This window comes from Poromitra crassiceps, assembly GCF_964638095.1.
Source record: "Poromitra crassiceps genome assembly, chromosome: 3".
NCBI lineage: Eukaryota > Metazoa > Chordata > Actinopteri > Beryciformes > Melamphaidae > Poromitra > Poromitra crassiceps.
Window position 1 is genome coordinate 77,212,464 of NC_139625.1, and position 15,000 is coordinate 77,227,463.

The window sequence follows — 15,000 nt, forward strand, 5'->3', positions numbered from 1 at the left end:
AGGAAGAAGAAGAAAGAGTAGAAGAAGAAGTAGACGAACGCCCCTCTGTGCGAAAAACAAACCCCAGCTGTCATGGCCGCCACGGTTAAAATATCAACCAATAAAGGGAACCTTGTGGTGGGTGGCTGCTATAGCGGGTCAATTTACTCACCCCCTCACTATTTGTCTAAGAGACACATTTCAAGCATTCAAGCAGAGGCTCTTAGATCAAAATGGCTTTAAGAGATTGAAAATAACAGTAGTAGATTCAATAAGGCGGGTCCAGACTTTTGAGCCGCACTGGGAATTGAACCCCCAACCCGGGCTGTGTTCATGCTTTGCTCGAGCTTCGAAGCAAACCTTTGAGAACCCAAGCAGGAAAATGCTTCTCACTTTCCTGGAGAACAACAGACAGAGAGAGAGAGTCTTAACCCAATCTGAGGAGGGCAAAGTAGTCATTTTTCCACTATCTCTCCTCATCTGCACAGGAAGTGCATGGCGCCCCAGGGGAGCGCTCCTTCTTTCCTTCCCCGCCTCCCTGTCCGTCCCTGTTCGTTTGTTGTTTCAGGTAATGAAAACACAGAGGCTGACAGAAACGTCCCCACGTTGTTTTCCTGACCCAGGCGACATGCCAGAGGCGCCAGAGGTGAAGTTTGACAAGATCCTTAACTACTCTCCCTCCACCTCTCTCTCTCTCTCTGTCTCTCTCTCTCTCTCTCTCTCTCTCTCTCTATCCTTCCACTCAAATACAAGCTGTTGCATAAGAAACTCTGTATCTACAGTAACGGCAGCTAATTGATCCCATGAGACTTGGCTGGCATGGGAGAACTTATTTACTCTTGCGACAGAGGGATATTTCAGCTCAGACGTTTTGTGTGTTTTTTCATCGCCCCATCCTTTCAAACATTTCTCTTCTTCACAGTGTTTATCTTTCTCTTATCTGTTTACAAAACCCAGAAAAACGGACAAAAACAACCAAAAATGACAAAAACTGACCAGTAGATGCCAAAATATGCCAACAATTTACAAAAAATGACAACAAATGACAAAAAGTGTCACAAAAGACAAACCTGACAAAAAAAGCAGACACAATTGAGAGAATTTTTTTTACGGAAGAACTGACAAAATCAGAATTCTGACAAAAAGTGTCAAAAATGACAAAAACTGACCAGAAATGTAAGAAAATGACCCAAAAATACAACTAAAACAACAAAGACTGATATGAAGTGACAAACTGGGCCTGCCGTCGCAGCGCGTGGTGAAGCACTAACCAGGCTTGAACACCTTTGACTCTTCCAGTGGCTAGCTCTCTCTGAGTGTGGCTGTGCTGCTCTTCCAGTGGCTAGCTCTCTCTGAGTGTGGCTGTGCTGCTCTTCCAGTGGCTAGCTCTCTCTGAGTGTGGCTGTGCTGCTCTTCCAGTGGCTAGCTGTCTCTGAGTGTGGCTGTGCTGCTCTTCCAGTGGCTAGCTGTCTCTGAGTGTGGCTGTGCTGCTCTTCCAGTGGCTAGCTCTCTCTGAGTGTGGCTGTGCTGCTCCTCCAGTGGCTAGCTGTCTCTGAGTGTGGCTGTGCTGCTCTTCCAGTGGCTAGCTCTCTCTGAGTGTGTCTGTGCTGCTCTTCCAGTGGCTAGCTCTCTCTGAGTGTGGCTGTGCTGCTCTTCCAGTGGCTAGCTGTCTCTGAGTGTGGCTGTGCTGCTCTTCCAGTGGCTAGCTCTCTCCGAGTGTGGCTGTGCTGCTCTTCCAGTGGTTAGCTCTCTCTGAGTGTGGCTGTGCTGCTCTTCCAGTGGCTAGCTGTCTCTGAGTGTGGCTGTGCTGCTCTTCCAGTGGCTAGCTCTCTCCGAGTGTGGCTGTGCTGCTCTTCCAGTGGCTAGCTCTCTCCGAGTGTGGCTGTGCTGCTCTTCCAGTGGCTAGCTCTCTCCGAGTGTGGCTGTGCTGCTCTTCCAGTGGTTAGCTCTCTCTGAGTGTGGCTGTGCTGCTCTTCCAGTGGCTAGCTGTCTCTGAGTGTGGCTGTGCTGCTCTTCCAGTGGCTAGCTCTCTCCGAGTGTGGCTGTGCTGCTCTTCCAGTGGCTAGCTCTCTCTGCTCCGCTCGCCCTCGCCGCTACAAATTGGCTTTAAACAGGAAGCCGAGGTGCCAAAGTGCCATTAGACGGACAAAGGCTTGAAGTGTACCCAGAGCTTAATGTGTCAGAAAGCTTAGCCCTGTGCTACAGAGGAGTCAACCCTCTTTATTAGGTGGGGCCTGCTGTGTCAGCTCCACTCAGCACTCCATGCTGAGAGAAATGGATCTGTTTTGCAGTATACAAGGAATCAGCGCGACGTCACGACACCGCAAAACACCCGGAACCGCGGCAGTGAACTAGCATGAGTTGTGCCAAACAAACGTTAACACATTGAGTGCCAGCGACGCCATATGGCGTCATTAGAAATTTACCGTAGAGTGCCAGCGACGCCAAATGGCGTCAATAACTCGAAATTGTTTTTTTGACGGGGGGGTGTCCATCTCAGCTTCTTACATCGCCTCTTACAATATGAGAGCTATTGAATGTGTCTAACCTATTTTACAGAACCCTTAGGTGGCAACAGCGCACTCCAGATGAGAGAACGTGGAGTGAAACACACAGAAGAAGTCGTTGGGGAAAAGGAAATCGCATCGCATCCGTCCGTATGCAGCTGCTTCATTGAAGCATAACGTTTAGCTGTGCCCCTGCAGCAGCCAATCTGCTATCACAATTGAGCACCTCCGTGTCGCTGCAACAGCCCATTCGCATGATCAGCCGTGGATTTGTTATTATTCTCAACTGGAAGCATGGGAGCTGGTACACGCGGCTGTAAAAAAGCTGGATCTAGCGGACTTTTTCAGTGCTGAGCACCAGTGTTGGGGAAGTTACTTTCAAAATGTAATATACTACATATTACTAGTTACTTTCATTTGAAAGTAATAAGTTACTTTACAATATTACTGTCTGTGTAGAGTAACTCGTTACTTATTACACTACTTTTGCATTACTTTAACCAAAACAACAGCAGCAGCAGAATGACATTGCCGCCCCGGAACCATTCCGAAAAAATAATGTCAACCGCCTTGAAGTCAGTGTAGACCGTCCAAATTTCTAAATGTTATTCTTTTCCTTTGTTATTGTCATCTATAGTGGTTATTTGCATAAAAACACACAGTTTGATTAGGAAATTATTGTATTTTTTTTAAATATGTGCTTTGATTTAATAAAATGTAACTCAATTTGTAACTTGAGTTACTTGACAAAGTAACTGGTATAATATTACTGAAATCCTATAAGTAATAAGTTATATTACTGAGTTACTGCTAAAAGTAATATATTACATGTAATATGTTACTTTTGTAATGAGTTACCCCCAACACTGCTGAGCACACGCAGAGAAAACAGCAGAGCCGAGCAGAGCAGAGAGACACTCCTCCCACAACGGGGGGGGGGGGGGGGGGGGAGGAGGAGGGGGGGAGGTGGGGCACGCAGAGCAGCACACAGCACTGACCTAGACAGCAGGACAGGGTTGGCAAACGCAAGCCAGAATATCCGATGCCCACCAGCAGCAAATAAAGATCAGCAAGAAGCTGCAGCAAGAAGCTGCAACCAGCCACGCAGGGGCCAGCGCTGCTGGTTGCAGCTAAAAATATTATTCTTCCAAACAAAATTCCCTGGACTTCACTGTTTTATTGAAGGAAATTATTTTTGAGGTGTGACTACATCAGAAAATTAGCTTCAGAGTCAGTGATGTGTTTGAAATGTTTAATTTCACAAAAGGGCCATTATCTCAGCTTATAGAAAAAAACTGCTCTTTTTTGTTAAATCAAGCTATCTTCTCCGGCTGATAACTAAAGAACGGAAAATGGGATCAATAAACTTTTTTTTGCAGGTGATAGAAGAGAGTCTCATCGTTATTTGTGCGTGTTCAGTGTTTACATAGTAATTATTAAAGAAATTATATGACTGTTTTAAAATGCATTGCGGCCTATGTGGCACAGTACAGCACCTTTTGCCCAAGGGCCGTGGCACTCAAAGTGTTAATATCTAAAAAATATATACATGACATCGCTTATATTTTGACATTCTGAGTGAGAACAGAAGTAGCTCAAGAGTTTGATGTATAATATATGCATGTTTAGCTAAAGTTGTGTGAACTGTCGTTTTTAAAATGAAAATAGCATAGACAGGGCTAGAGTGAGACACTCACGGCTGGCTCCATAGGGTCTCATTACCGTTTCCACCCTGTGACGCCGTTGTTTACCAAAATGCTTATGGGCTGATCCCTCATATAGGATCAAGAACCCAACTCTCCATTCACCATCTTAAAGGTGCTGTAGGCGATTCTGGAGGAAGGATTGAGTCAACACAGTTCTCATTCTCGAGTAGTCAAATCGTGAGGCTTTGAGTTTGTGATCCGGTCCAGAACACCAACCCAAAGCCTCACCAGACTACTTGGGAATGAGAACCATGTTGACTCAATCCTCTTTGATTGGATAATGTGGGATGGGATACCAGAAAGGTTTCTCTTCTGTTTACCACAAAGCAGAGTGAGTGGGAGACCCATGTTACTCACCAAACACTCTATATGAGTGATCGCTGTCAGAATATAGAGCTATTTAACACTTATTTTAACAAGAATATATTGCTTACAGCCGTTTGAAGGCGTTTAGCTGAAGCTCTCATGCAGAGTGACTTGCAGCGGAAGCGAACGCTTGAATTCCTAAGATCATCAACATTACAAGAGCAGTTTGGCCAATAAATCCAGAAAATATTGAGTTTTTAGGACAAGCTGGACACGTGCCAGGCATGTCTGACTGGGGGAAATTGGCCAATTTGCTGCAAGAAAAATAATTTGTGAGGGTTTCAGTGGAGAGTTGTTGTGTCATGACGGTCTAAATCAGTAAGATGCCAGTTTATCTTCCAACCAGTAGCAGTTGATTTCTGCTGTTGGATGGTGCTGGATTGACCATCTCAGGTCTAAAGGCTTGTCCACCCTGTCAACAACAACATGTCAACAACAACATTCTGCTTGGAAAAGAGGAATATCCAGAAATATGTTGACATCTGTATTGGCCGTAAAAAACCCTTCCAACCCTAATTGCAAGTTTGACAGTGGATTTAACACATAATACTCCGGAGAATGCCCCCACCACACACAAGGACTTCAAGCACTTTTGAAGGACTTTCCAGGCCCAAATCCCTCAAATTCAAGGACCCAACACGGCATAGTTTGAGACATAGATCAGTAACAAGCGCAGGACACACCTCCCCAAGCATAAGTAACAAGCGCAGGACACACCTCCCCAAACATAAGTAACAAGCGCAGGACACACCTCCCCAAGCATAAGTAACAAGCGCAGGACACACCTCCCCGAGCATAAGTAACAAGTGCAGGACACACCTCCCGAAGCATAAGTAACAAGCGCAGGACACACCTCCCCGAGCATAAGTAACAAGCGCAGGACACACCTCCCCAAGCATAAGTAACAAGCGCAGGACAAGCCTCCCCGAGCATAAGTAACAAGCGCAGGACACACCTCCCCAAGCATAAGTAACAAGCGCAGGACACACCTCCCCAAGCATAAATAACAAGCGCAGGACACACCTTCCCGAGCATAAGTAACAAGCGCAGGACACACCTCCCCAAGCATAAGTAACAAGCGCAGGACACACCTCCCCAAGCATAAGTAACAAGCGCAGGACACACCTCCCCGAGCATAAGTAACAAGCGCAGGACACACCTCCCCAAACATAAGTAACAAGCACAGGACACACCTCCCCAAACATAAGTAACAAGCGCAGGACACACCTCCCCAAGCATAAGTAACAAGCGCAGGACACACCTCCCCAAACATAAGTAACAAGCGCAGGACACACCTCCCCAAACATAAGTAACAAGCGCAGGACACACCTCCCCAAACATAAGTAACAAACGCAGGACACACCTCCCCAAACATAAGTAACAAGCGCAGGACACACCTCCCCAAACATAAGTAACAAGCGCAGGACACACCTCCCCAAGCATAAGTAACAAGCACAGGACACACCTCCCCAAGCATAAGTAACAAGCGCAGGACAAGCTTCCCCAAGCATAAGTAACAAGCGCAGGACACACCTCCCCAAGCATAAGTAACAAGCGCAGGACACACCTCCCCAAGCATAAGTAACAAGCGCAGGACACACCTCCCCAAACATAAGTAACAAGCGCAGGACACACCTCCCCAAGCATAAGTAACAAGCGCAGGACACACCTCCCCAAACATAAGTAACAAGCGCAGGACACACCTCCCCAAACATAAGTAACAAGCGCAGGACACACCTCCCCAAACATAAGTAACAAGCACAGGACACACCTCCCCAAACATAAGTAACAAGCGCAGGACACACCTCCCCAAACATAAGTAACAAGCGCAGGACACACCTCCCCAAACATAAGTAACAAGCGCAGGACACACCTCCCCAAACATAAGTAACAAGCGCAGGACACACCTCCCCAAACATAAGTAACAAGCACAGGACACACCTCCCCAAACATAAGTAACAAGCACAGGACACACCTCCCCAAACATAAGTAACAAGCGCAGGACACACCTCCCCAAGCATAAGTAACAAGCGCAGGACACACCTCCCCAAACATAAGTAACAAGCGCAGGACACACCTCCCCAAACATAAGTAACAAGCGCAGGACACACCTCCCCAAACATAAGTAACAAACGCAGGACACACCTCCCCAAACATAAGTAACAAGCGCAGGACACACCTCCCCAAACATAAGTAACAAGCGCAGGACACACCTCCATAAGCATAAGTAACAAGCACAGGACACACCTCCCCAAGCATAAGTAACAAGCGCAGGACAAGCTTCCCCAAGCATAAGTAACAAGCGCAGGACACACCTCCCCAAGCATAAGTAACAAGCGCAGGACACACCTCCCCAAGCATAAGTAACAAGCGCAGGACACACCTCCCCCAAACATAAGTAACAAGCGCAGGACACACCTCCCCAAGCATAAGTAACAAGCGCAGGACACACCTCCCCAAACATAAGTAACAAGCGCAGGACACACCTCCCCAAACATAAGTAACAAGCGCAGGACACACCTCCCCAAACATAAGTAACAAGCACAGGACACACCTCCCCAAACATAAGTAACAAGCGCAGGACACACCTCCCCAAACATAAGTAACAAGCGCAGGACACACCTCCCCAAACATAAGTAACAAGCGCAGGACACACCTCCCCAAACATAAGTAACAAGCGCAGGACACACCTCCCCAAACATAAGTAACAAGCACAGGACACACCTCCCCAAACATAAGTAACAAGCACAGGACACACCTCCCCAAACATAAGTAACAAGCGCAGGACACACCTCCCCAAACATAAGTAACAAGCGCAGGACACACCTCCCCAAACATAAGTAACAAGCGCAGGACACACCTCCCCAAACATAAGTAACAAGCGCAGGACACACCTCCCCAAACATAAGTAACAAGCACAGGACACACCTCCCCAAGCATAAGTAACAAGCGCAGGACAAGCCTCCCCAAACAAAAACACCTGCACCCAAACAGGCCCGGCTGTCAATGAAGCCCGTCTCCAATTAAACAAAGCTGTAATCTCCCCCTGACAGAGCGGATTATGTCCTGCCCTGGCAGGGGCCATGCAGGGGGGAGGGGGGAGGGGGGTACCTGACTCAGCGAGGAGGGCCCGGGTGGGGGGGGCGGGAGGTGGGGGGGGCGGTAGGTGGGAGGGTTGGGATAGGGCTCGGGCGGGGGGGCGGGAGGGTGGGGGGGTAGGATAGGGCTCGGGCGGGAGGTGGGGGGGTGTTATAAGGCCTGGGCGGGGGGCGGGGGGGTGGGGAGGTGGGGGGGTGTTATAGGGCTCAGGCTAGCTGCCTGCTTGTAGGAATCAAATCCTGTCCTGAGATAACGGACTAATCATTTGTCACCGTGAGAAGCAATTCCCTCCAATCGCCCGGGAAGAGAGCGTTACTTTATTCAGCCGCTCTGTCTCAGGATGGCGAGAAATTACATTCGGCCATGCTTTACCACCCCCCCCATACACACACACACACACACACACACACACACACACACACACACACACACACACACACGCAGCACCCCCCCCCCCCCCCCCCCCCCCACCCGTCTCTCCCATAACAACATTCGACTACATTGTAAACAGCGGGTGTCTATTCAACCCCAAACACACACACACACACACACACACACACACACACACACACACACACACACACATACACACACACACACACACACACACACACACGTCTCTATTACTGTACTTGTGAGGAGATTGAAACACGTAACCCCCTAAACCAGTGGTTCACAACATGGGGTTCAGGGCCCACCAGGGGTCCTTGAGGGGGTTCCAGGGGGTCCCAGTAAATTGATGAATTGTTAAACTTCCGGATTATTTCAGAATTATTTCAAAATCTCATCAAATGCGAGTTAGAGCTGAAGGAGGTAAAGCCAGGCAGCGTGTTAACCCTGACCACCAGGCAGTGTGTTAACCCTGACCACCAGGCAGTGTGTTAACCCTGACCACCAGGCAGTGTGTTAACCCTGACCACCAGCGTTAGAGCTGAAGGAGGTAAAGCCAGGCAGCGTGTTAACCCTGACCACCAGGCAGTGTGTTAACCCTGACCACCAGGCAGTGTGTTAACCCTGACCACCAGGCAGCGTGTTAACCCTGACCACCAGGCAGTGTGTTAACCCTGACCACCAGCGTCAGAGCTGAAGGAGGTAAAGCCAGGCAGTGTGTTAACCCTGACCACCAGGCAGTGTGTTAACCCTGACCACCAGGCAGCGTGTTAACCCTGACCACCAGGCAGTGTGTTAACCCTGACCACCAGGCAGCATGTTAACCCTGACCACCAGCGTCAGAGCTGAAGGAGGTAAAGCCAGGCAGCGTGTTAACTCTGACCACCAGCGTTAGAGCTGAAGGAGGTAAAGCCAGGCAGTGTGTTAACCCTGACCACCAGGCAGTGTGTTAACCCTGACCACCAGGCAGTGTGTTAACCCTGACCACCAGGCAGCATGTTAACCCTGACCACCAGCGTTAGAGCTGAAGGAGGTAAAGCCAGGCAGTGTGTTAACCCTGACCACCAGGCAGTGTGTTAACCCTGACCACCAGGCAGTGTGTTAACCCTGACCACCAGGCAGCATGTTAACCCTGACCACCAGCGTTAGAGCTGAAGGAGGTAAAGCCAGGCAGCGTGTTAACCCTGACCACCAGGCAGTGTGTTAACCCTGACCACCAGGCAGTGTGTTAACCCTGACCACCAGGCAGTGTGTTAACCCTGACCACCAGCGTTAGAGCTGAAGGAGGTAAAGCCAGGCAGCGTGTTAACCCTGACCACCAGGCAGTGTGTTAACCCTGACCACCAGGCAGTGTGTTAACCCTGACCACCAGGCAGTGTGTTAACCCTGACCACCAGGCAGCGTGTTAACCCTGACCACCAGGCAGTGTGTTAACCCTGACCACCAGGCAGCGTGTTAACCCTGACCACCAGCGTTAGAGCTGATGGAGGTGGCAGCGTGTTAATAAGGAGGTAAAGCCAGGCAGTGTGTTAACCCTGACCACCAGCGTTAGAGCTGAAGGAGGTAAAGCCAGGCAGCGTGTTAATAAGGAGGTAAAGCCAGGCAGTGTGTTAACCCTGACCACCAGCGTTAGAGCTGAAGGAGGTAAAGCCAGGCAGCGTGTTAATAAGGAGGTAAAGCCAGGCAGTGTGTTAACCCTGACCACCAGCGTTAGAGCTGAAGGAGGTAAAGCCAGGCAGCGTGTTAATAAGGAGGTAAAGCCAGGCCGTGTGTTAACCCTGACCACCAGGCAGTGTGTTAACCCTGACCACCAGGCAGTGTGTTAACCCTGACCACCAGGCAGTGTGTTAACCCTGACCACCAGGCAGTGTGTTAACCCTGACCACCAGGCAGTGTGTTAACCCTGACCACCAGGCAGCATGTTAACCCTGACCACCAGCATTAGAGCTGAAGGAGGTAAAGCCAGGCAGTGTGTTAACCCTGACCACCAGGCAGTGTGTTAACCCTGACCACCAGCGTTAGAGCTGAAGGAGGTAAAGCCAGGCAGCGTGTGAATAAGGAGGTAAAGCCAGGCAGCGTGTTCATATCTTGACTTAGTGAAGTGCCATGGCTCTGGGAAGGCTGCCCACTCTGCATGGCCATGCTTAATGACATTATGCGTGGAGCGGGCTTTATTCATAGCGTACAGGAGCAGCAAATTAAAAAGGAGAAAGAGACAATATTGCCCGTGTGGAAAAGGACCTCTGACACCGAGCGAATTCAGTGATTTATTGAAAAAGGGAGCGTCATTTTAGATTAGCGATGCTAAATTAACGACAGTTTAGAGGAGAGAGAGGAGTCCAACCTGAGAGAGATCAGTGTGCCGGTGTGGCGTCGCAGAGACACTAGCTTGTTGATGGCGTAATGCTAAAGTCTGTGTGTTGAAGATAAGAGCGCTATACAGTAGGCCCTAGGCCCGCTGGAGTGTGTGTGTGTGTGCGCGCGCGCGTGTGCGTGTGTATGTAGGTGCACTATGTAGGTGTGTCTTCTGTGTATGCAGAGAGTGGGGGAGGATGTGTGTTTGCACACAGATATCTTTGAGTGTGTTTGTGTGTACGTACGTGCGTGTGTGTGCGCGTGCCTGTGTGTCACTGTGTGTGTGTGTGTGTGTGCGCGCGTGCACGTGTCAAGACAATGGGGGGAGGTGCGGAGTGACTTATCTCTCATTATGGGGAACAGTAGACATATAAGACGGTCGATTTAAGAGAGAACCACCTCGAGAGAAGCTACTCCAGCTGTTAGTTTCAACCCAGTCACAATAAAACATCTGTATTTTATGTTTCTGCAATCCACAGATCGTAGAATATCAATGCTTCTGAAACAAAAATACGTTGCATATCACATTGATATGTGTATTAACGTCATAGAGTCTGCTATTGAAATAGCACAGTGGCCAGTAAGGGTGTTGTGGTCGGGGTGGATGGAGGGCATAAACACACTGGAGAGCCGTGTTCCATCCCCACTCAATTGCCCTGCTAAGGAAAAATAGGGTAAATTTTTTGTTTCATATTGAGTTAATACCATTTGTATGTCAAACCTTAGCACTTTGTGTTTGGGGGGGCCTAAGCACAGCCAAACATCTCATAAAACTGAGTGAGGTTACAGGTTAAATCAGAGAAGTTGAAAATGCTTGCCTAAGTCCTTCATTGAAGAGAAAATGGAACGTAATCGATGGTTTAGCCTATATACTTTTTTGTAGTAGTAGTATTTGGCAAATGCTCTATATCAATAAATGCATGTAGCAATCACGGCTGAAAGAGGAGGAGGAAGATACCCACCTCTGGAAGAATTCACGAGCAGGCACACATAGCCAGGCTTTTAACTGAATAATGTATGCATGCTTTCACTTGGGCATGATGAAGCAATTTTGGCCTTTACAACCTGTGTGAGTGAATTATTCAAAGCGGGCCAGGTGGAGATATGTCTCAGAATACTCTTTTCCCAAAATTCCTTTTCCAGAATGGCTCCATGAAAGATGAAAACACGTGTAGACATAATGGGGTGAAAAAAATGACAGAGATATTTGAGAGTGTGGCTTGATGCAAAATGATGCTTTCAAGAAAATAAAAGAATGTCGGATCGCTCATTACATGGGTGAAGAACTTCACATCTGCAAAAATACCTGCTTCTAACTGACACAATATATCATCCAAATTTGAAACTATACAAACGGGTTTTAAAAAGTAATTCCAAGGATCCATAATACTAATAAAAAAGCTGTCTGTTTATTAAACAGGGTTGCCACACCTTCTTAAACATCAAATTCAAGGACTTTTCAAAAGACTTTCCAGGCCGAATTCCCTGAAATTCAAGGACCCAACACGGCATATTTTAATACACGTATTAAGGTTAATAATCACTGTTACAACACTGATAATTTTATAATGAGAAGGCCGATATGATTCCCACCTTTTTTTGTTTTCCTTTAAAATACATACATTCAAGCACTTTCAAAGACCCATGTCTATCTATGTCTATTTTCAAACTTTCAACGATTTCAAGGACCCGTGGGACCGCTGACTAAAACAACACAAAAAATGAAATAAAACCTCTGTACCTTTTGGTCCTATAGGCTCACATGTCTTTACCTAGCCCTTCTCTATCACACGATCGTCCTATATGTCACATGTCTTTACCTAGCCCTTCTCTATCACACGATCGTCCTATATGTCACATGTCTTTACCTAGCCCTTCTCTATCACACGATCGTCCTATATGTCACATGTCTTTACCTAGCCCTTCTCTATCACACGATCGTCCTATATGTCACATGTCTTTACCTAGCCCTTCTCTATCACACGATCGTCCTATATGTCACATGTCTTTACCTAGCCCTTCTCTATCACACGATCGTCCTATATGTCACATGTCTTTACCTAGCCCTTCTCTATCACACGATCGTCCTATATGTCACATGTCTTTACCTAGCCCTTCTCCATCACACGATCGTCCTATATGTCACATGTCTTTACCTAGCCCTTCTCTATCACACGATCGTCCTATATGTCACATGTCTTTACCTAGCCCTTCTCTATCACATGATCGTCCTATATGTCACATGTCTTTACCTAGCCCTTCTCTATCACACGATCGTCCTATATGTCACATGTCTTTACCTAGCCCTTCTCTATCACACGATCGTCTTTTAAGTGAAGTCAAGGTTTATTCCACTGTGGCACTCATTGTAAGTCACCCTGGATAGAAGATGCCTAAAACGTAAATGTAAAATGACAGGCCCTGGAGGACTCCCTGTCTGTGTTGTGTGTGTGTGTGTGTGTGTGTGTGTGTGTGTGTGTGTGTGTTTCTATCAGGTTTGCCCTTGATAAAAGAGGAAAAAAAGGAAAATGTATTGTGCAGAAGAGGAGAAAAATGAAAAGAGGGATTTGCCGTCACAGAAGTGTGTCTGACAGGTTGAATGGCTGAACCGCCAGCGAGCGGACACCTTGTTAGCTCTACTGCAGCGCCCAGATATGACGCAGAGACTTTTGACATAAGGACTCAGCACTGGACCCCTCCCCCCCCCCCCCACACACACACACACACACCTGCAAATGCCTAATAAGCGTCTCAATTTGAAGGATTTCAAAGATATGAACCTGATGACAAAGGTAATCAGGTTATATTACCTTATATTATATAGTATATTTAAGAGATATTGCATGATAACCTCGGGGTAAAGTAGTGCGCCACATGCATGCATCGATTACTGTCATATGCTGTTTTGTCAAGAGGCTGGGTGTTGAATATAACCCTGAATATACCAATTTGATCCTTTTTTAGCAGCTTTTACTATAGCATTGTGTTATGTAGTTCAATGTGTCTCAAGCGTGTGGCTCCTCTGACACTTAAATTTCCCTCTGGGGTAAATAAACTAGCTATTTATCTCATAGAGGGCCTTGCAGTTTCAAAACACTAAACGCACGCCGAGCTATCTGTGAAAAAGCAAGGTACCGATCCCTGCAGAACCGTCAAATTACTTCAAATCCATGCAGTAAAATAAAGCGAATGCATAATAATGCGTTGGGCTCTCTGGAGGGAATCCGCAGGAACGGAGAGCGGGAGGCGAGAGGTTCCACAGGCCAGCCAGCGCTCGTCGGTTTCTCCGCTCCTCTCTCTCTCTCTCTCCGCACACCCCACGCTGCTCGCTCAGCCAAACAAAGAGGAGGATGTTTTGTCAAGAGAAGTCACGGAAATCAATAACTGCACGGGACCCCACCACCAACCACCTGGCCAAAGTTCTCACGGGGTTAACTTTTCATACGTATTGTTATGGGCGCTTATGTTTCTCCTGCCTACGCTGCGCAGCAGGCTCCTCACACAGCGCTGTCCGTGGCGTGGGCTGGCGGCCATGTTGTGTCAGGGCAGGGGGCGCAAGGATGTCATTACCAACACCTACCTACTGTACATTCAGATTGGAGGTATTTAAAGGAATAGTTCACCCAAAAATAAAAAATTACGAGGAATCATCTCCTCCCCCTCACAGTTGAAAGACAGGTGAAGTATGTCCATAATAACACACAGGGAGGTCCACAGCACAACGGGCCCTTTTAACGGCAGCCATCTTGTGTCTCAAAGGCAGAGTAAACGCAGCCCAGCGAGGAGGGAACAGACACACAGACGGGCACATCATCAATGACAGACATCAGTGATGTCACTTGAGAATTGTGATGTCATCAGTTATTTTTATGACAGACACTGATGATGTCATAATAATAATAACACAACACAGCGAGGTTTCGCCTCCCCGGCATCGCCTCTGGCGGAGATACTATACTACTAATAATAATAATAACAATAATGGTAATAATAATAATAATACTACTACTAATAATAATAATAACACCCTATCAGACCACCCTGCTATCCACTCTCCCACCTCAGACTGACAAACCTGACCGCCTGCAACCGGTTAACCAGCCAGCCCAGCGGGGAGAGAGGTCAGACTGCATGGGTCCCCAGAGAGGGGCTTGGGTGTGGATAGGGGTCAGTCACTTTACGAGGGTGAGCTGTGGCGGGTCTCGGCCCGGTTATGTCTCAAACAATAGAGGATGGAGTCATTCTGAGGATTTGCGGCCCTGGTAAACCTGAAGCAAAGTTTTAAATACAATTTAACTGAAATTAAATCAAATCAAAAGTTTATCTGTTCAAATAATTATGCAAATACAGTTACTATAAACTGAATATAACTAATCCAGTAGAATTTAAGACACTTTAAGACATTTTACATTGAACTTATGTAATTGAAATGCATGCAAAAACGACATGTAATTGAAATAGTTCAAGTCTGGTTTTTGGGTATACATTACTGATTTCTTTGAGTGGGTTGGGTTTTCAGGGTGTGTGGAGGCTTTTGTTGATGTTGCTCATTGGTTTGGGGTTGTTACCTAATGGGACAGCTACTATGTGTTCTTGTT